The 23,546-nt window shown below is 48.3% G+C and overlaps 2 long non-coding RNA genes across 2 annotated transcripts; one reads left to right on the top strand and one right to left on the bottom strand.

Annotated features, from left to right (window-relative positions):
- Positions 1 to 10,187: 10,187 nt before the first annotated feature.
- Positions 10,188 to 12,137, bottom strand: LOC125942411 (uncharacterized). Its single transcript, XR_007465080.1, has 3 exons — positions 12,123 to 12,137; positions 11,022 to 11,297; positions 10,188 to 10,331 (listed from the first exon to the last, which is right to left on the bottom strand). It is a non-coding gene; the product is annotated as an uncharacterized LOC125942411 (long non-coding RNA).
- On the top strand, positions 11,026 to 12,313 carry LOC125942414 (uncharacterized). The gene is made up of 3 exons (XR_007465084.1): positions 11,026 to 11,136; positions 11,275 to 11,550; positions 12,238 to 12,313. It is a non-coding gene; the product is annotated as an uncharacterized LOC125942414 (long non-coding RNA).
- The last annotated feature ends 11,233 nt before the right edge of the window (positions 12,314 to 23,546 follow it).

Below are 23,546 nucleotides of genomic sequence, written 5' to 3'. Positions count from 1 at the left end.
CGCAAGAGAGAGGCGTGGTGCTCCTCTGAAGGTGCCACCCACCACAGATGGGCGGAAGAGGGCCGTGCCAATGACGGCGGGGTCCACCGGGATGGCAGCACTCACTGGTGCCCTTGCGCGGCGGCGATCGGCCTTGGACAGCACCAGCTGGAAGCCCTCAGCTGGTGGTGCATGGGTGGATGGGGCCTCCTGTGCAGCAGCCTTGGCTGTGGGTGTGCCGGAGCCCGCCAGAGTGGGCCTCGGGGCCGGAGGGGCAGCAGGGGGGGAAGCCTGTTTGGGTGCAGAGCTTTTCCCCGCCTTCTTCTGCTTCTTCTTCTTGTTTTTCCCCTCCTGCCTCGGTAGAGTGGGGTGGGGGGGATCCTTTAGGAACCTCGCCGCTGGGTGGGCGAGGCCGTGCTGCGTCGGACCGGCTGGGGCTGTGTCTGCTCGGGGATCGTGCGCGAGCCCCAACGGCACAGACTCGGGCGCGTCACGAGCGTCCGCCGTAGCAGACGACGCAGCAGGGCTCGCGCCAGCCTCGCCGGCAGCCGGAGGAGCGACCGTGTTGATGCGCGCGCCCTCCCTCGGGGAGAGCGCGAAGGAGGCAGCGGACGACTCGCCGGGCGTCCGAGGGGCGGCGCTGGTGCTCGAGGGGATTGGGTGTCGGTGTATTGGGGGAACTACAGAATGGGTTCAGGCCAGGCAGACGCTTAGAAGACAATATGTTTGTACTAACTCAGTGCATAGAGATTTCAGTGGCTCAGAAAAGACCTTTATGGATAGCATTTCTAGATATTAAAGGAGCTTATGACAACGTAGACAGGGAATTGTTGTGGGATATTCTTCAATACGAAGGCATAGATGACGATTTCGTGGAGTTGCTGAGGGAGATATATCGAGACAACCAAGTACAAGTGGCATGGGAAGGCCGAAAAGGAAATGAAATGGTGGGAATTCACCAAGGATTGAAGCAAGGATGCCCTCTGTCACCATTGTTGTTCACGCTTTACGTCAAGGGCATAGAAAGACGACTGGAAAACAGCGAATTAGGTTTTGATTTATCCTACATGCGTAATGGACAAATGGTGCAACAGAAGATCCCTGGACTGATGTACGCAGACGACATTGTGCTACTAGCGGACAATAAAAAAGATTTACAGATACTTGCGAATATCTGTGGGAACGCAGCGACAATCTAGGCCTTAAGTTTAGCACAGAGAAATCAGGGATTATGATCTTTAATGAACACACGAGTAACTTCGTGGTGTCAATTCAACAGCAAGTAATACCCATAGTGAAGCAATATAAGTACCTCGGCGTACACATAAACGAAGGAAAGAATTACTCAAGCAACCACCAAGATAATCTGAAAATAAAGGGGAAGCGGAATGCAGCATTAATGAAACACAGAGCACTGTGGGGCCACAATAAGTATGAGGTGGTGCGTGGAATCTGGAAAGGAGTAATGGTGCCAGCGCTAACATTCGCAAATGCCATTATATGCTTAAAATCGGATATATTGGCGGGTTTGGAAGTTAACCAAAGATCAGTAGGCCGGTTGGCTTTGGGAGCACACGGTAATACGACAAATGAGGCAGTGCATGGAGACATGGGTTGGGCCTCTTTTGAAGTCAGAGAAGCACAAAGCAAAATTAGTTTTGAAGAAAGGCTCAGGAACATGGATGAAAATAAATGGGCGGCTAAAGTGCACAAGTATCTCTACATGAAAAGCGTGGACACAGAATGGAGGAAGAGGTCAAGGAAGTTGGCAACCAAGTACAGGATAATCGAAACTGTAAATAGACAACCTGGGGTCATCAGAAAGAAAGTGAGAGAAATAGAGACCGTGAATTGGATGCAAAGAATGGAAACGAAAAGGACAATGGAGATTTACAAGAATGAGAAGAAAGAAATTAGAAGGGAAAATCTGTACGATAACACAAAGGGCAGTGCCTTGCTATTTGAGGCTCGAGCCGGTTGCCTAAGGACGAAAACATATCGGAACAAATATTCGGAATTAGATGAGACATGTGTATGCTGCAGTAAAGATCCAGAGACCACTCAGCACATCCTAATGGAATGCGACGGGATCCACCCAGCGAGAACCGTAGGTAACGTGCAACTCCCAGAAGCGCTTGGGTTTAAAGTGGAAGGAAACATAAACAGATCAGCCGTAGAGATCAGCAAGAGACGATTAGAGTACTGGTGGAAAAAAAGTAGGGAAAAGATGGATGCGACCTGATCTCTTAAAATCATAGGCAGCGGTACAAGGTAAATTTTTGAAAAAGAAAAATAATCATAGGTATACAAAAATGCAAGATAAAGAACATGTATGGTATACCTGATTAAATCAAGCAGGCTAGGTGACTATTTGTCGCCGCCCCGTTTCAAAGGGGATGCCAATAGATCATCATCATCATCATCATCAGCAGGAGAGCCGGCGCAGGCGGCGGATCGGCGGGGGCACCATCTCTTGCCGCGGGCGGTGACGAGGAGGCGGCTGAGTCCCCCGGGCGCCGGGAGATGGCGTCGCCGTCGTCCCTGCTCTCCGGGCAAGGTGGGGCGGTCGGCGGCGGCAGCTTGCGGCGACCGGTTTGCTCCTCCTCCTCGCTCTCTGCTTCGCGCGTGCGTTTGCGCGAGGAGGAGGAGTCCATGGCCTCCTCGTTGTCCGAAGGGGGCAGCGGGGCGGCGCTGGCCAAGTCTGCAATGGCGGCGACTTGCTCCGCGGGGAGAAGGCTCGCCTGGGGGGAAGGCGCCGCCGGCGCCACGTGTGTCTCGGTGACGGCGGGCGCGGCCGCGGCGGCAGCTGCTTGGGTGGTGGTGGCCTGTTTCTTTATCCACGCGTCCACGATCTCGGCGGCGCGCACCTCTAGTTCGCCTCGCTCACGCGACGCTTGTAGCGCTTGTAGCGTCACGGGCACAAGGGTCGCGAGAGACGCGCTCGCACTTCGACGATGGCCCGCGCGCGGCGGGCGCTCTCCTGGCCGGTGGAAGCCCTCCATGCCGCTCGGCTCTGCAGTCAACACGCGAACCGCGCGGCACAGGGGGCAAACACACTACACGCACGTCGCGCGCACAGCACCGACCACGCGATGCGCGCACGAGGCGGCACAGCCGGGGACGCGGCACAGATGTCGGGTTGGGCACGCCACTCGCGGAGCACAACACTGAAGCAAATCCACTCGTCGCACGATGCAATCCCGCAGGGAACACACGAGGTTGCGCGTTGGGACGCGCAAATCGTGCGCGGCTGCAGGTGACGTCGCCGACGATGGTGAGCCACGCGGCTCGTGCAGCACACGCCGGGGCGAAGTGCAGGCACGACCGCACGGGAGAAGAGCTAGGCGCGACTGGCGAGGCGAGGTCGTCGGAGCGAGACGCAACACAACCTCTCTCTTCGACAGTCAGGGCGAACCGCTCCCACGGCGGAGAACAAACGCGCGTTCTGCGCCGTGCTCCCTTAAGGGCTGCAGAAGTAGGCGTCTCTTTCCTCCTTTACAATCATCATATATGTAGAACAAACGCGCCTTCTTCCGACGAGCGAAAGGCCTTGGGGGGGGGGGGGGGGGGGGGAAGGGAGGCGACGTTTAGCTGCGGCACCAAGTGCCTATTTATATGAGAGGCTCCGGTAACAGTCACCAACGCTGCACGCATTTTGTGCGAACGCGGGCAAAACGGCGACGGCGTCGACAACAGTTCTGCGTGTTGTCGGTGCTGCTGCATGTCCAAGTTTATACAGCTGATAAAGCTACTATCATTACTCCGTATAGCTCTCTACAAATTTGCTGTCGCAATTGATGCTTCGCCTTTCAGGTGAAACTGCAACAACATTTTTCTAACAAAAAACTTCCGGCGCGAAAACCAAAACGCTTGTCTGGAATCAGCTATATATGAGAAATTGTCTCGCAACTGTTGCACCGCTGATTTTTATTACAATTATATGGACACTCAAAAGCAGATTTCTGCCGTCGCCGTCGCCGTCGCCGTGAGGTTCCGTATGACGTCAATGGAGATGAAATCGTCGCCGCGCGCCGAACGCTGTATGTGCGAGTGAAAGAGCGCGAGGGACGCGCGCTTTCACGGGGAGTGAACGCACGGCGGAGAACAAACGCGCGTTCTGCGCTGTGCTCCCTTAAGGGCTGCAGAAGTAGGCGTCTCTTTCCTCCTCTACAATCACCATATATGTAGAGTAAACGTACCTTCTTCCGACGCGCGAAAGGCCGTGGGGGAGGGGGGGAAGGGAAGGGAGGCGACGTTTAGCTGCGGCACCAAGTGCCTATTTATATCAGAGGCTCCTGGGACAGTCACCAACGCCGCACGCATTTTGAGCGAACGCGGGCAAAACGCCGACGGCGTCGACAACAGTTCTGCGTGTTGCCGGTGCTGCTGCATGTCCAAGTTTATACAGCTGATAAAGCTGCTATCATTACTCCGTATCGCTCTCTCTTCAAATTTGCTATCGCAATTGATGCTTCGCCTTTCAGGTGAAACTGCGATAACTTTTTTAGTCAAGGCAATCCAAAGACGCTGTGCTCGTTTTTTTGTTTTCGCGTTTGCGCTTCGGAGTGCGTCTGTTCGAACGCATTTCGTTCCTAGCTGCGTTCCTTGCGACATTTGATGCGGTTTTTTCGTTCATTAGAACTCTGAAGTCTGGCCGCAGCCCAGTAAAATGGCTGAAAGAAGTTGACCATGGCCGCGATGTTGTAGCGATGCCTTATGACTTATTCTTATCATCCACCGCTCACGACCGGTGATCCCGTTGATAACGCGAGCGGACCGTCACTCTGACCACTGATAAAGTGCGCTAAGCGCGAAAAGGCGTTATTACCGGAAAGGCATCGCTACAAAATACCGGCCCATGATTGACAACACAATGCGGAGAGAGCTGCACCATAGCTCACAAAAGAGGCAAGGCAAGCAAGACGACAGGCTGAAAAGCGAAAAATGACTTCGACAATGATTACAAATCTGGTGGCTACTATAGATATGACTTGAACGGTGTTGGTGGCAAAAAATGTGTTTTTCAGGTGTTTTAATTACTTACTTTAAACTCAATTATCTCAAAACCATGGGTTTTATTACATAGGTACCATTATTTTATGTGTCTTCCAGGATAACCAGTTGATTTTATTTCCCTGTCATCTGTATAAGTGTAGGCAACTACTGTGCCAGAAGTGAAAATATGCACCTTACGGTATTTGGGCTACAAATTTTGAAATATGCAAATAAAGTCAGAATTTAGGTACTATATAGTGCGAACAATTTCAACAAAATAGCACTTTCAGTCGGATTGTAATAAGTCTGGTACAGTTAAAGGATCGCGAAATTTAAAAGAAAATCACATATGCATTATGCTGATACCTATTTTAGTTACTGAGAAAACGGTTCCTCAACATGGTCAAAAATGCATGGAAAGTATAGGGCTTACCCTGTGCCCTTAAGGCACGTTTATAGTCCGACGTTATCGGCACGCGGGCGAGCGTCATCACACGCCGGGCGCGTCGGAGCGCATGGGCTGCGCGTCCGGTTACGTTGGCGCGCGCCAGTACTTCGAACCATCGGTCGAACTATAGCCGCTGTTGTTCTCGCCATTGTGACGTAACGTGTGCGCGCGTTCACGCTACGTCGGACTATATTTAGGCCTTTACGGAGCCCTGAAAGGACACATTGCCCCCGTTGCCCGACTAGAGTTGGGCGAAACCACACCTCGGCCGCCGGGGTGGCTCAGTCAGCTAAGGCGTTGCGCTGCTGAGCACGAGCTCGCGGGATCGAATATATATTGGTCGGGCAACGAATATATCGAATATATTGAATATATCGAACAATATATCGAATATATTGCCGCGACAACTTGGCCACATTCAAGTTGCGCGCCCTTCGTATTGGACACTGTGCACGCAGTCCCGTCGTGTTGTTCAGCAACAACAGGCAGCGATCTTCGTGGCACGAGCACCCGGTTGGACCGGGCTCGCATGCGCCGTGCGCACGAGGCAGCACTCGAGAATAAAGAAGACGGTTGGACGCCAGTTTTAGAACGCGACTGCCGGGCATTCTTCACGACCACAGTGACTTTCAGTCGTGGCCCGTGGGCACAGGTTCGCCCTTAATAAATATCGTTGTTTTGTTAACATCGTGCTCGTGTATCGTGTTCCTCAACATCGTTGCATTTCTGGTGGAGGTGCGGGGTATGAGTCGAAGCCGCACGAACGAAAGTCAGCGTAGCCCCGACCACCAGCGAGTCCATCCCGTGGAACTGACACCTGTGCACCAGCGGACCAGCCACCGTCTTCGAGGTGACTCGCCTGAATTCGGCCCTCTTCTCTTCACGCCACGGGAAACTCGGACAACGGACGCGCCACAATGACTGGCCAGGTAACACCGGCACAGCTGGTCGTAAGCCAACCTCGCAAGCCGCCAACATTCCATGGCGACTCGTTCGAAGACGTGGAATACTGGTTGGAACTGTTCGAGAGAGTGGCAAGCTTTAATGAATGGAATGAGAGACAGAAGCTCCGTAACGTATATTTCGCTTTGGAGGACTTCGCAAAAAGATGGTATGAGAACCACGAACCCTCCTTGTCCTCTTGGGAGGAATTTCGACGACAACTGCTGGCAACATACGCCAGCACGGATCGTAAAGAAAAGGCGGAAATTGCACTTCAAGCTAGGAACCAGCTCACAAACGAGAACGTGGCGATGTACATCAAGGACATGTACCGCCTATTCAAGCGTGCTGATCCCACCATGAGTGAAGATGAGAAGCTGCGCCATCTCATGCGGGGGGTAAAGCAAGAACTCTTCGCAGTTCTCGTCCGCAACTCACCGCGCACTGTCGCAGATTTCAGAACCGAAGCAACGACCATCGAATAGACGCTGGAACAGCGGGATCAGCAATACAACCGGGAGGCAAGCTGTGCACCTGCCCATATCTTCTCTGGAGGCATGCCGAACGACCTTGAAGCCCCGCGGGAGCTCATCCGGTCAGTGATCAGGGAAGAGTTCAACAAGATGCAGACACCTCATACTCCAACTGCACTATCTATCGTCGACGTTGTCCGGGACGAATTGAGGCAGGTCATAAGGGATCCAGAGCGTGAGCCACAGCCGATGCGGCGCACCCCGACGAACGCCGACGTACTGAGGCAACCCGCGGTACACAGTAGTGGAGCAGTTGCCACGACCGTTCCCTACCCGCCGACAGTACGCAGTGCACCTCGTCTGCTGGAACCACCGGCTGCCTATCCGCCTCCAGCACGTAGTGCACCTCGTTTTGTGGAACAAAGGCCCCGGAAAAGGGACGTCTGGCGTGACCACGAGCGCAGACCTCTGTGTTTTCACTGGAGAAGCAGGTCACCTGTATAGGTTCTGCCCGTACCGTCAAGCTGGATTAAGAGGTTTTCCCTTAAGTGCACCATGCCCTAGAAACGGTGAACGGCCAGTGGAGATCGAAGAATACTTGTCCACGCGCCAAAGCCCCGTTACTCCTCGCCAACATCAATCACAGTCACCGTCGCCCATGCGCTACCGATCGCCTAGCCCACGCGCGTCTCCAAGATTGTCTAGGCGTCGTTCACCAAGCCCACACCAGGAAAACTGAAGCAAGCCACCTGTGGAGGTGAGGCCGCTGATAACCAGAGTTTTGAAGATCCTCCAACACGGTTCCAGTGCAATGACGCGACAATTCCAGTAAACAGATGCAGGAACGAAACGATTACATCAGATTTGTGGTTGATAATAGACGGATGCCAGCTGAATGCCTTAGTCGACACCGGCGCTGAAAATTCGGTAATAAGCTTCAAGACGGCGAAGAACCTGAAAAAAGTTGTGACGCAGTGGACTGGTCCGCAGATACGTACGGCAGGCGGTCATCTTATTACGCCCCTTGGCCGATGCACCGCAAGACTTACGATAAAAGGCTTTACTTATGTTTCTGACTTTATTGTACTGCCAGAATGTTCACGGGAACTTATATTGGGAATGAATTTTCTACAAGCTAACGGCGCCTTAATTAACCTACGTCGGTCCAGTGTGTCTTTCTCGGCAAAACAAGCTATACCTGTGGAATGATCGGAGGAGCGACGTTTTGCTGCACTGCGCGTCGTTGATGATGATGTAACTGTGCCGCCACGCTGCAGTATAATGGTTATTGTGGAGAATGAAACATTTTGCGACCGCGAAGGCATAGCGGATGGAAACATAGAGCTCTTTTTGAACAAAGATATTTGCGTGGCTCGGGGTCTTGTGCACTTAAGCAATGGCCGTGCAAATGTCGCACTTACGAATTTCGGAAATGAATTCCAACACATCGCACGAGGAACAGCTATTGCCTTTTTCCACGAGTTCTGTGTAGCGACCGAATTATGCAGCCTAACGACAACGTCAACTGCTCTGCCAGGAACCTGCAGTGTCGACAGATCAGTTACTGTCAACCCAAGACTCCCAGAAGCCCAAAAGAAACAGATACATGCCCTGATAAAGGATTTTTCTGACTGCTTTTCTACGTCATCGAAGGTACGGCGCACGTCTGTTGCAAGGCACAGAATCATAACAGAGGACGCCACAAGACCGATATGTCAGCACCCGTATCGAGTTTCACCAAAATAAAGGGAGATCATCAAGAAGCAAGTAGAGGAGATGCTTTCAGATGACGTTATTCAGCCTTCCAGCAGTCCATTGGCGTCTCCCGTAGTGCTCGTTAAGAAAAAAGATAATACACTTCGATTCTGCGTCGAGTACCGTAAATTGAACGGCGTAACTAAGCAGGATGTATACCCCCTTCCGCGTATCGACGATACGTTATATCGGCTCAGATGTGCAAAGTTTTTCTCCTCCCTGGATCTCAAGAGTGGTTATTGGCAAATAGAGGTGGATGAGCGGGACCGTGAAGAGACAGCATTCGTAACCCCTGACGGCCTCTACGAACTTAAAGCGCTCCCATTCGGCCTCTGTTCCGCGCCTGCAACGTTCCAGCGAATGATGGACACTGTGCTCGCAGGATTGAAATGGCAGTCGTGCTTAGTGTATTTGGACGATGTGGTTGTATTTTCCGCAACATTTGACCAACATCTAAAGCGACTGCGACTAGTATTAGAAACTATTCGCGCCGCAGACTTGACAATTGAGCCGGAAAAATGTAAGTTCGGCTTCGATGAACTTCGGTTTCTTGGACACGTCATCAGTGCTGAAGGCGTTCGGCCAGATCCGGAAAAGACAGCAGCCGTTGCTAGGTTCCTGACACCCACAGACAAAAAGTCAATACGGCGTTTTTGGCGTTTATGCGCATACTACAGAAGATTTATGGAAAACTTCTCAAAGATTGCCAAGCCCCTTACAATACTAACAAGAGAAGATGTACCTTTCATGTGGAAAAGCGAACAACAAGACGCCTTTGACGAGTTAAGGAAACGCCTGCAAGCTTCTCCAATCCTTGCCCATTTTGATGAGACAGCCGACACTGAAGTTCATACCGATGCTAGTAACGTCGGCATCGGTGCCATACTACAGGTTTTCCCGCTGAATTTAATCCGAACGCCAGCTATTTTAATCCAAGCGCCAGTCAATTTAATCCACGCGCCACACATTTAATCTACGCGCCAACTAATTTAATCTATGCGCCAAGTATTTTAATCCTCACGCCAGTGAATTTAATCCAAAGTTTAGGTCCACTTGCGGGGTGCATTATAAGTTCAAAATAACGACGAAATGTTATAATTTTGCGCATACCAAACGTAACTGAAGTTGACTTCTTCATACGCTACGAAGCATACTTCAAACCACATGAAAAAGAGTCACGTGACATAACGTAACTTTCTTGAGGCCCTCATGGGTCATTCCCAACCATATTGACATGGATATCAAACGAACGGGCTTCGAAGAAGCTTTGCGATGGTACACACGTAACGAATGTCAAACCAGGTGGGAAAATGGTGTCACGTGACCTCACCTATAATTCGCTGGTCCATGCATGATTTCCAACCATGTTGACATGGATATCAAACGAACGGGCTTCGAAGAAGCTTTGCGATGGTACACACGTAACGAACGTCAAACCAGGTGGGAAAAAGGTGTCACGTGACCTCACGTATAATTCGCTGGTCCATGCGTGATTCCCAACCATGTTGACACGGATATCAAACGAACGGTCTTCGAAGAAGATTTGCGATGGTACACACGTAACGAATGTCAAACCAGGTGGGAAAATGGTGTCACGTGACCTCACCTATAATTCGCTGGTCCATGCATGATTTCCAACCATGTTGACATGGATATCAAACGAACGGGCTTCGAAGAAGCTTTGCGATGGTACACACGTAACGAACGTCAAACCAGGTGGGAAAAAGGTGTCACGTGACCTCACGTATAATTCGCTGGTCCATGCGTGATTCCCAACCATGTTGACATGGATATCAAACGAACGGTCTTCGAAGAAGATTTGCGATGGTACACACGTAACGAATGTCAAACCAGGTGGGAAAAAGGTGTCACGTGACCTCACGTATAATTCGCTGGTCCATGCGTGATTTCCAAATATATTGACATGGATATCAAAAGAACGGGTTTCGAAGAAGCTTCGCGATGGTACACACGTAATGAACGTCAAAACAGGTGGGAAAAAGGTGTCACGTGACCTCACTTAGAATTTTCTGGTCCATGCATGATTTCCAAGTATGTTGACATGGATATCAAACGATCGGTCTTCGAAGAAGCTTTGCGATGGTACACACGTAATGAACGTCAAACCAGGTGGGAAAAAGGTGTCACGTGACCTCACGTATAATTCGCTGGTCCATGCGTGATTCCCAACCATGTTGACATGGATATCAAACGAACGGTCTTCGAAGAAGATTTGCGATGGTACACACGTAACGAATGTCAAACCAGGTGGGAAAAAGGTGTCACGTGACCTCACGTATAATTCGCTGGTCCATGCTTGATTCCCAAGTATGTTGACATGGATATCAAACGAACGGGCTTCGAAGCAGCTTTGCGATGGTACACACGTAACGAACGTCAAACCAGGTGGAAAAATGGTGTCACGTGACCTCACGTATAATTCGCTGGTCCATGCGTGATTCCCAACCATATTGACATGGATATCAAACGAACGGGCTTCGAAGAAGCTTTGCGATGGTACACACGTAACGAACGTCAAACCAGGTGGGGAAAAGGTGTCACGTGACCTCACGTATCTTTCGCTGGTCCATGCGTGATTCCCAACCATATTGACATGGATATCAAACGAACGGGCTTCGAAGAAGCTTTGCGATGGTACACACGTAATGAACGTCAAACCAGGTGGGAAAAAGGTGTCACGTGACCTCACGTATAATTCGCTGGTCCATGCGTGATTCCCAACCATATTGACATGGATATCAAACGAACGGGCTTCGAAGAAGCTTTGCGATGGTACACACGTAACGAACGTCAAACCAGGTGGGAAAATGGTGTCACGTGACCTCACGTATAATTCGCTGGTCCATGCGTGATTCCCAACCATATTGACATGGATATCAAACGAACGGGCTTCGAAGAAGCTTTGCGATGGTACACACGTAACGAACGTCAAACCAGGTGGGAAAAGGTGTCACGTGACCTCACGTATAATTCGCTGGTCCATGCGTGACTTCCAAATATATTGACATGGATATCAAACGAACGAGCTTCGAAGAAGCTTTGCGATGGTACAGACGTAATGAACGTCAAACCAGGTCGGAAAAAGGTGTGACGTGACCTCAGGCATAATTCGCTGGTCCATGCGTGATTCCCAACCATATTGACATGGATATCAAATGAACGGACTTCGAAGAAACTTTGCGATGGTACACACGAAACGAAAGTCAAACCAGGTGGGAAAAAGGTGTCACGTGACCTCACGTATAATTCACTAGTCCATGCGTGATTCCCAACAATATTGACATGGATATCAAACGAACAGGCTTCGAAGAAGCTGTGCGATGGTGCACACGAAATGAACGTCAGACCAGGTGGGAAAAGGTGTCACGTGACCTCGCGTATCTTTCGCTGGTCAATTCGTGATTCCCAACAATATTGACATGGATATCAATCGAACGGGCTTCGAAGAAGCTTTGCGATGGTACACACGAACGAACGTCAAACCAGGTGGCGAAAAGGTGTCACGTGACCTCACGTATCTTTCGCTGGCCCATGCGCGATTCCCAAGCATATTGACATGGATATCAAATGAACGGGCTTCGAAGAAGCTTTGCGATGGTACACACGAAACGAACGTCAAACCAGGTGGGAAAAAGGTGTCACGTAACCTCACGTATCTTTCGCTAGCCCATGCGTGATTCCCAACCATATTGACATGGATATCAAACTAACGGGCTTCGAAGAAGCTCTGCGATGGTATGAACGTCGCATACTTCAAACAGCGTGAGAAAAGTCACTTGACATCACGTAACTTTTGCCAGGCTCTCATGGGTCATTCCCAACCATACTGATATAGACATCAAACGAATGCGCTTCAATAAAGCTCTGCGTTTCTTCCCACGAAAAGTGCGTCAGACTACGTATGAAGCAGTGTCAAATGACCTCAAAATTTTCAACAGACATTGGGTGATTCACGAGCATACTAACAATGCATAATAAACGAACGGGAATGTTTCCCCGTAAAACGATGGAAACCAAAAAGAAAAGCGCGTCACATGACTTCATGTAACTCTGCATCGAGCGTTACGTTTGATGCAGAGTGCTGAACCGATTTATATGGATATCACGGTGCCAGGAATTTACCTTGAAAGGTGATGCGCATTGAACTGAATCGGTAAACCATACCATAACTTTTTTTATTCCTCGCACACACACAGGGAGACTGAAAGACGTGCGAATTCTAGTTTTAGTAGTTGCTATTCACACATTAACTATACTATCAAATTGCTGTGAAGTTCGCGTTAATCGGAATGTTGTGCTGATTGTGTGTAATTACTGCACACTGACTGAACTGGAAAAAGATAGTTTATTTTCTTGCGTATTTTCTTATTTTCTTTGTTTTTGGTCAAATTGTTCCTTATCTGTTATGAAGAAACAAATGTTCAAAATTTATGCTATTATAATGATTGAATGTTTTAACTTCGCTAATTACGAATTTTCGTGGAGATACAAGCCACGTCACACTTTTCGTCTGACGTGGCTAAGGAACTCGCCAATAGAACACTTACGCTATAAAAAATAGTACTTCAAAACTGTGCCCGTTAGCAACTTCAAAAGGGTACTCCCGCCTTGTGAAATGCGTACTTACGGCAATATGTCGTTAAACCCTGCTGCAGTTAAGCAGTTTTATTACTGACCAAAAGACCGCTATAACGCTACAATCGCGTAAATACGCATGTTATAAGAAAACGATGTTAAAACACATTTCCTTGAGATATTTTTATTTATCTATTCATTCAATTCTTTTAGCTATTCATCAAGCTTACGTTTGTGCATTGTATTGAAGCTCGGTAGATGGCAGAGACAACAGCACCTCAGATTTTTGTTCATGACATAGTTCCTTTTAATGTAGGACGATCCTAAAAAGTGTAAAGTGTCATTGCGTTTTTCCTAAATACATCAGCAATAAAGTGTTCTGAAACGCGCTGGATGTGAAACAACGTTTAAGCAGTCAACATTTTGTCTGCGGTAATTGCGCACATTGCTCGGCGGATTGTGAGCGTAGGTGAGTTGGGACTTCTTTAGCGTTTAGCATTCAAAAATAATTTCTTTTTAACGCCAGCCATACAGTATTGGTGTCCTCGCTGAGCTACTTCTATGTGGCCAATGCGAAAGGGCGCGGAAGGTGGTGGCTGCAGCGTGGATTTCAGTTGACAGCGCAAATCCAATAGAACGGATGACAATATGCTCGAATCATGTTGTTGCTGTATTTGTTAGTCAATGGTAAAAAAAAGAAACGTCGTGCGTACAGGCGACAGCAAAATGTCGGTATATATACTCTGTAACTGAACGTTACCCGCAAGCAGTTCAATGAGATGAAAGCAGACGACTGCTTACACGTCAGTTAGTTGCAGACGATAGCTACTGTTTCCACAGTCGCTGCTGCAGAGTACACACGTTTTCACGGTCGTCGGTACGTACGATGTCTCTCGAATTTTTTTTTTCAATGACGAGTGTGTTCGGTGAAAATGTTTTTTTTATTATTTCTTAGTAAGAAAAAAGTTAGTGCCAGCGCGGAAGGTTTAGGAAACTATTGTATAGGAAAATGGTTCAGCAGACGGCCGTTGCGGCTTATGAAAAACAATATTCTCGGCCGCAGTGACGGTTTCTCAGCAAAGTGCTGCAGTAGCTTTTCATCGGCACGTGCTGTCAATGCTCTTGCCGTGAATACCGGCTCATGAACAACGTCCAGAACCTCTGCTCGGTAGCGATGGATGGGGCAAACTCTCGACGGCGTGGCCGACCCCGGAAAGAACAAGGCGAAGAGAAAGTGAAGTACAGGTCAGTCTCTAGAGTAGACAGAGAGAGAATTGTTGACACGTTTAGAAAGGGAGGAAACTTGAAGCAGTTGGGCGCTGACGGACTGTAAATTGCGGACTGTACTTCATATGACGAGCACACCTTTTCCTTTTTGGATGCCGCACTGAACTGTTGCGACATGTGAAGGCCATCTTTAATCGATGAGAAAGATTGCCTCAGTGGGTGCTGCTCTGGTTATAAACAAATTTCCATAATTCAATTAACGTATTTCTTTAAACCGTTTTACAATAAACAGCAATACATTTTCCTGTTTTATTTCAGTTACAGCCGTCCCAGTATAACTGAATTAGTAGAGTCGTGAGCAAGCGCTAACTGGGCACAAGGCTTCCAGGCAGATTAAAAGAGAATAAAGAGTTAGGTTAAATATGGGGTTTTTCGTGCATCACCATGATATAGTTATTAGACATGCCGTAGTGGGATTGCCCATTGCAGCTCCATTGCAGCTACAGATAGGCTATTGTGCGCTCCATTGCAGCTACTGTGCGCTCCATTGCAGCTACAGATAGGGATCACACAAGAAAGCGCGGAGGATCTGCAAGAAGGTTTGGGCCAGACATCGCTAGCACTGTTTGTGATATAGTGGATGAAAATCCGGCATTTACGCTCAATCAAATACTGACAACACTATCTGAAATGTACCAAGGACTTCAAGTGAGCACGTCTACTATTAACCGACTGCTCGATGATCACTGCTACACCCTGAAGCTTGCCACTCCCAGACCAGCTGATCGTAACCGGAGCGACGTGAAGCGTGTGACCGCAGAGACTATGCGCAATGGCTCCAAAATCAAACTTCAAATCTCACCCAAATTTATGTCGATGAGACAAATTTCAATGTCTGGTGTGCCAGAAGCTTCGCCAGGGCAAACCGCGGAACACCAGCTGTTCGAATGGTGCCTAGCACGAAGGGTGCAAACATAAACATTATAGCGTGTATGTCTGCAGATGGATTAATTCTCTGGAAGGCAGTAGATAAAGTTCATTGGCTAGTATTCAATGAATTTCTTGCTGAAGCCTCGAAGCAAGTTCAACAAAATGACCCCACCAGCCACGCCGTATTCATTTTTGACAACTCACCGGCCCACCATCGCGCTGAAAATGCCACCCTCGCAAGCATGACACACTCTGTGAAGAATCTGCCACCCTACAGCCCCTTCTTTAATCCTATTGAAGAGATGTTTTCAAAGTTCAAGTGGCATGTTAAAGCTTTTCTGAGCGAGCGCCACCAAGAATTGCTCACTACTCCATCGGACATGACAAAGAAAGACCACCGACGGGCCATGCTCATCGAGGCAGCCGTACACTCCATGCAGCGAGTACAAAGTGCGGACTGTGCTTCATACGACGAGCACACCTTTTCCTTTTTGGATGCCGCACTGAACTCTTGCGACATGTGAAGGCCATCTTTAATCGATGACAAAGATTGCCTCAGTGAGTGCTGCTCTGGTTATAAACAAATTTCTGTATTCAATTACCGTATTTCTTTAAACCCTTTTACAATAAACAGCAATACATTTTGCTATGTTTCATTTCAGTTACAGCCGTCCCAGTATAACTGAAATAGTAGAGTAGTGAGCGAGCGCTAACTGGGCACATGGCTTCCAGGCAGATTAAAAGAGAATAAAGAGTTAGCTTAAATATGGGGTTTTTCGTGCAGCACCATGATATATTTATTAGACATGCCGTAGTGGGCGATAATGAAATGATTTTGACTACCTGGCGTTTTTCACAGTGGACTTCAATCTAAGTATACGAGCGTTGTCAAATTTCGCCCCTTCGAAATACGGTCGCCGAGAGCGCGGTCAAACCCGCGACTTCGAGCTCAGCAGCGCAAACCCATATTTATTGTGTGCACCGCTGCGAGTCAAAAATCACAAGCAAAGGTGTCTTCTTCTTTCTCAGGCTTTACGTGCCAAAACCAGTTCTGATTATGAGGCACGCCGTAGTGGAGGGCTCCGGATTAATTTTGACCACCTGGGGTTCTTTAACGTGTGCTACAATGCAAGCACACGGGCGTTTTTGCATTTCGCCTCCATTGAAATGCGGCCGCCGCGGCCAGGATTCGATCCCGCTACCTCGTGCTCAGCAGCGCAACGCCTTAGCTGACTGAGCTATCCCGGCGGGTAAGCAAAGGTGTCCTTGCACGCAGAGGTAACGATGAAGGTACAGTGCTCGCCGATTGAAAGGTAATTAACGCTCCGAGGGCATCGCTGCGAACTATTTTTGCACCATCTATGAGCCCTCGGTCCACCGAGCAGAAACATTGTTGTTAGCGATCATAGCCAGAGCCTTTGTGACGAATTTGATACCCCGTGATCACACATTGTTGACTGATGGCGCAAAAAGCGCCAACCGCAATGCGGCGCGATTATGGCGTTTAAGTTGCTGAGCACCGTACAGTCCGTTCTGCCGGAAAGGAAGTATACGATACAGGGTGTCCCAACTACCACGCCCCAAGATTTAAAACTATGCAAATGATACGTAGGTGGAGAGAGCCAAGGTAATCTGGCTTGCCGTCGCTTGGAGATACTCATATTATTTTTGCATTCTGCCTAATTACATAATTAGTATTAATTATTCAACTTGTGAAACATAAAAATTAGTTGAAAAGTTTCAATGAGAAAATTACAGAGCAACATGAAAAACTGCAAATACTGCTTTTTGTTGCTCCATACGTGCTACATAAAAATGTTTTTCACAGCGTGTAAGAAGCTCGCGAATACACTCAAAGTGCCTCGAGCGGCCAGTCACGCCGAAATTTTGCGTGTATTCGGGGGCTTCTTTGATGCTAGGAAGAACACATTTATGCAGCATGTACTGAGCAATAGAAAGATCCTGACTCGGCTACAGAAAAAGCTGAGGCAAGTTTCCACTCGGTCGCGCAAAGCTTAGGCACAGCGAAGCTTACTGGCTGCTACTGATAGGTAAGAACTTTCGTGCTGCTAGGTCTCAACTTGGTTTAACTTAACTACGCATGTAGGAAGGTATTCTCGAGCGATCATTTTCGGAGGTACCTTCCCTTTCGCGACATTTCGCGTGACTAGCATAGGACGCGTAGGCGCCGACGAGCGACAGCGCTCCTGGCATACCCTAAATGCAGGCAGGCTAACCAAGCTTTGTACAGTGCGAACAGCACTGTCGCTTGCCGACGCCGAACGCGTTGGCGACATTTCGCGTGACTAGCGCTGGACGCGTCGACGCCTACGAGCGACAGCGTTCCTGGTATGCCACAAACACAGGCAGGCTAACGAAGATTGGCACAGTGCCACGAACGCTGCTGCTTGCAGCCGCCGAACGCCTTGGAGGCTAGCCGTTCGATATCAATCGACCAGCTTCGCTGTGTCTTGAGCTTTGCGCGGCCTAGTGCAAGCTTTCGCCTTTTTTAGATGCGAAGCATCTTATGCTCGGGGCTATGTCACTCCCTCCCTCCATACCTCCCTCCATCCATTCAACCGCCGTGCGTCCACACTCCTACTCCGCATGCGCATCCTCCTCCCCCTCCTCTCCTTCTCATCTCCTCTCCTCTCGGCATTCCTCCTCTCCTCCCCGATGCTCCTCTCCTCTCCGGATTGCGCAACGAATGGCGAGAAAAAAATTGCAGCAGCACCAACGAGGCAACGCGCAGAGCTGCTGCCGACGCCGCCCGCGTTTCTCCGTGTCCCCGAGTTCGCGCCGAACGCTCACGGTGTCCGTGAATGCAGCAGGCACCTCTGGCGTCGGCTCGGCAGGTTTCGACCAGCCACAGCTTGGCGTCACCGTCACAGCCACAGCTTGACGTCACCGGGGAGATAAAATTTAGAGCCGCCACGACCGCGGCAGAACTCTCGTTGACTCTGTGGCGAGTACATATACCTTGACATGGGACGGGAAACCATCTCCCGCTCAAGCTAACCATCTCCCCACAGCTTCGCATCCACACATGGTTTCCTTTAGCGGGAGCTGGAGTAATTTTTTTTCCTGGTTCAGCGCGCCGCAGAGAGAAGAGAGGCGGGGGTCGGAAAAGCAGAGAGCTGGCGAGGAGGAGACCGTCTCCTCCTTCTTTGGTTTGTCATGGCTACCACGGCTACGCACGACAAATTACGGCTGGCTTAAAAAGCTTCGCTGTTAAAAAATAAATATAACCATCTCTTCCAGTTCAGTCAGTGCGCCCTAATTACGCGCAAATCAGCACAGCATTCCGAGTAACGAGAACTTTACAACAATTCGAATAGCAGCGTTAATGTGTTAAGAGCAACTAACGAAACCAGAATTGGCACATATTTCAGTCTTTCTGTGCGTGGGCGACGAAACAAAAAAAAATAATTATGCCAAGCTTTACCAATTAAGTTCTATGACTACCACCTGCTCTCAAGGTAAATTCCTTTTGCCGTGATATCCATGTAAATCGGTTCAGCAGTCAGTCAAATTCGATGCCGAGTTACGTGAAGTCGCGTCACGCGCTTTTCTTCTCGGTTTCCGTCATTTAACGTGGCAACAGTAAGAGTGTCTGTTCGATTCCCGTTTGTTTATATGTTGTATGTTCCTGAATCTCCCAATGGCTGTTGAAAGTTTTGAGGTCTGGTGGTACTGCTTTATTTGTGGTCTGACGTGCTTTGTGTGGGTGCAAACGCAGAGCTTCCTCGAAGCCTGTTCGTTTGATATCCATGTCAGTATGGTTGGGAATGACCCATGAGAGCGTAACGAATAATACGTGATGTCACGTAACTCTCTTTCACGTTGTTTGAAGTATGGGACGTGTGTACCATCGCAAAGCTTCTTCGAAGCCAGTTCGTTGGATATCCATGTCAATATGGTTTGGAATCACGCATGGACCAGCGAATTATACGTGAGGTCACGTGACACCTTTTACCCACCTGGTTTGACAGTCGTTACGTGTGTACCATCGCAAAGCTTCTTCGAAGCCCGTTCGTTTAGTATCCATGACAATATGGTTGGAAATCACGCATGGACCAGCGAATTATACCTGAGGTCATGTGACACCTTTTTCCCACCTGGTTTGACATTCGTTACGTGTGTACCATCGCAAAGCTTCTTCGAAGCCTGTTCGTTGGATATCCATGTCAATATGGTTGGGAATCACGCATGGGCCAGCCAAAGATACGTGAGGTCACGTGACACTTTTTCCCACCTGGTTTGACGTTCGTTTCGTGTGTACCATCGCAAAGCTTCTTCGAAGCCCGTTCGTTTGATATCCATGTCAATATGGTTGGGAATCACGCATGGACCAGCGAATTATGCGTGAGGTCACGTGACACCTTTTTCCCACCTGGTTTGACGTTCATTACTTGTGTACCATCGCAAAGCTTCTTCGAAGCCCGTTCGTTTGATATCCATGTCAATATGGTTGGGAATCACGCATGGGCCAGCGAAAGATAAGTGAGGTCACGTGACACCTTTTCCGCACCTGGTTTGACGTTCATTACGTGTGTACCATCGCAAAGCTTCTTCGAAGCCCGTTCGTTTGATATCCATGTCAATATGCTTGGGAATCACGCATGGGCGAGCGAAAGATAAGTGAGGTCACGTGACACCTTTTCCGCACCTGGTTTGACGTTCATTACGTGTGTACCATCGCAAAGCTTCTTCGAAGCCCGTTCGTTTGATATCCATGTCAATATGGTTGGGAATCACGCATGGGCCAGCGAATGATACGTGAGGTCATGTGACACCTTTTTCCCACCTGGTTTGACATTCGTTACGTGTGTACCATCGCAAAGCTTCTTCGAAGCCCGTTCGTTTGATATCCATGTCAATATGGTTGGGAATCACGCATGGGCCAGCGAATTATACGTGAGGTCACGTGACACCTTTTTCGCACCTGGTTTGACGTTGGTTACGTGTGCACCATCGCATAGCTTCTTCAATTGCTGTTCGTTTGATATCCATGTCAATATGGTTGGGAATGACCCATGAGGGCCTCAAGAAAGTTAGGTTATGGTACGTGACTCTTTTTCATGTGGTTTGAAGTATGCTTCGTAGCGTATGAAGTCAATTTCAGTTACGTTTGGTCTGCGCAAAATTATAACATTTCGTCGTTATTTTGAACTTCTTATGCACCCCGCAAGTGGACCTACACTTTGGATTAAATTCACTGGCGTAAGGATTAAAATACTTGGCGCGTAGATTAAATTAGTTGGCGCGTACATTAAATGTGTGGCGCGTGGATTAAATTGACTGGCGCTTGGATTAAAATAGCTGGCGTTCGGATTAATTTCACCGGGAAAACCTGTAGTAGTAACTTCGTTAACACCTAATGTAGTTGTGACATCTTTAGCATTATTTGTGTTAGTGCGTGTAACTACTAAATACGGTCTACAGAAAGGCTCTAGCAACTACTTTAATGGCTAGCATATCTGAACTTTTCAGCACATTTTCTGTTGATGTGCCTGTGACCACTGAAGTGAGCCCGCAGCAGTCCTGATAACTTCCGTAGTGGCCTCACCGTGAGTTCTTAAGTTTTCTTGCTAGCCAAAGTGCGTTTGTAAACTTTTTAATTGCACTTTTTTACTGGCCATGTTGCGTCATAACCTCTAATGGGTGAGTTTGTATGATCAAATTACTGAAAAAAAATAAAAATTAAACTATGGGGTTTTATGGGCCCAAACCACGATCTGATTAGGCACGCCATAGCACGCCGATCTGATTAGGCACGACATGGAAATTCCCCACTCCGGAAATTTGGACCACCTGGGGTTCTTCAACGTGCAGCTAAATCAGTACGTGGGTGTTGTCGCATTTCGCCCCCATCGAAATGCGGCCGCCGTGGCCGGGATTCGATCCCACGACCTTGTGCTCTGCAGCCTAACACCATAGCCGCTGAAAAACCACGGCGTGTTCAAATTACTGAGTCCTATTTGTTTGCATTGATGTGATTTACTGAAAACTGCCGAGTACATTTGAAAGTTGATCTTGTTATTTTCCTGCAGCCGTTTTATTGAAATAAATGTTGTTCTTTTAAAGATATTGTCAAATGATTCAGCAGACTGCAGAACTTAGTTCTGTAGCTTTGTTGCTGTTGCAGGCCTGCTGCATTTAATCGCATACTATTAACAAAATAAGCTATGTCTAGCTTGCATGTCCTGACTGATTATAGTCTGTACTATATGTTTTGATTTAATGCATTTTTATCCAGTTCTATATAATGTAATGGTTTACCGTAGCAAGGAATTACTTGCAGAGCGCAGCTAAGCACTGTGCATAAAATTCCCTGCTACGGTAAACTAATATATTAAATAGAACTTCACAAAAATGCATTAAATCAAAACATCTAGTATAAACTATCAGTCAGGACATGCAAGCTATACGTAGCTTACTTTGTTGGTTTGATGATTGATTGATTGTTGGAGTTTTTTGGCGCAAGGGCCAGATGCGGCCAAAGAGCGCCAAGGCGATGATAATGACGTGTCAGTGGTACATGAATGGTGAATTAGAAGGTGTGGATAAAACAGATGTGGCATGGCTGTAAAGAGGCCTAAAATAGTCGCTGTAAAATGCGTAAAATCTATAGGTACTAAGAATATGGCAATGACTAATGAAGTGTGCTATGGATACGAGGGATGCATTGTGAAAGATTGATGATATACTAAGATATGTCAGAGGCTAAACTGAACTATTATCACAGTGGCATCCTCTTGAGAGAGGATGCATTAAGTATTTCTTGGGCTGATAACATGCAAGACAACATCATTCAAAAAAGCGAGGACTGCTTTGGTAGTGAAAAGCGGTTCTTTGCCAAGAAACATAGCAGGATGAAGAGGGATAGAACAGCGGTATGCCAGAGGAAAATGTTTCTTCCTCTCTCTCTCGGCTTCCCTACATTCCAGGAGGACGTGAAGAACGGTGAGCCTCTCGCCACATCTACCACAGGTTGGAGGATCATTACCACTCAATAGAAAATTGTGGGTACCATATGTGTGTTCTATTCTGAGGCGACAGAATAGGACATCAGTTCGCCGTGTTTTTGATGCAGAGGGCCAGAAACCTAACTGTGGCTTAATCAAGTGAAGCTTATTATTTGTTTGCGCATCCCACAAACGTTGCCAGTAGCTTCGCAGTTTCTTCCGCAAGAAAGGTTTCAAATCTGTTACAGGGACAGCAGCGGTAGGATTAATAGCGTGCGATGTTATTGATGTGGCCATTTGATCGGCAAGAACATTACCCTCGATGTCTCTATGCCCAGGCACCCAGCATATTATGATTTGTTGTTTAGATGCATAAACAGAGCAGATCAGTGAGTAGAGGTTCATAATTACAGGGTGTTTATGTTTTTGCGGCATCATTAACGCTTTAACAAGGCTTAAAGAGTCGGTAAATATTACAGCCTTTTGGAGTTTCAATCTATCAATGTGTTTCACCGCCGATAGTACTGCATAGGCCTCTGCCGTAAAGATGCTTGTGTGGGGATAAAGTACATCGGATTCCAAGAAGGACGGACCGACTGCCGCATAGGAAACGCCAGCATGTGACTTTGATGCGTCTGTGTAAAATTCAGGGCAAGAGTATTTTGACTTTAGTTCTAAAAAGTGCATTTGAATGTGTGCATCTGGCGCGTGTTTTGTGACTTCAATAAACGATGTGTCACATTCAACCAGCTGCCACTGCCAAGGCGGTAGCAGCTTCGCTGGAGGCATTAGGCAATGTTCAAGTAGTGCAGCACCCATTTATTCACTGAGCTTTCTCACGCGTAGCGAGAAGGGCTGCTTCGCTGTTGGTCGATTATTAAATAGTGTGGCAGATGTGGTATCGTTTATGGTAAAATAGGTAGGATGTGTACGGTTTGAATTTATTTTAAGGAAATATGTAAAGCTGGCATAAGTCCTCTGAAGGTGGAGCGACCACACGTTCGCTTCCACATAAAGGCTTTGTACGGGGCTTGTCCTGAAGGCCCCAGTCGCGAGGCGGATTCCTAAATGGTGAACAGGGTCCAACATTTTTAAGGCGCTGGGTGCAGCAGACTGGTAAACTATCGCCCCGTAGTCAAGTCGTGAGCCGACAAGGCACCTGTACAAGTTCAAAATGCATTTCCTGTCACTGCCCCATGTTGTACGCGACAGCAGCTTCAATAAGTTCGTTGT

Source organism: Dermacentor silvarum, chromosome 1 (genome assembly GCF_013339745.2).
Source record: "Dermacentor silvarum isolate Dsil-2018 chromosome 1, BIME_Dsil_1.4, whole genome shotgun sequence".
Classification (NCBI taxonomy): Eukaryota; Metazoa; Arthropoda; class Arachnida; order Ixodida; family Ixodidae; genus Dermacentor; species Dermacentor silvarum.
The sequence above is the reverse complement of the archived record's forward strand: the minus strand, read 5'-3'. Positions and strand labels throughout refer to the sequence as shown.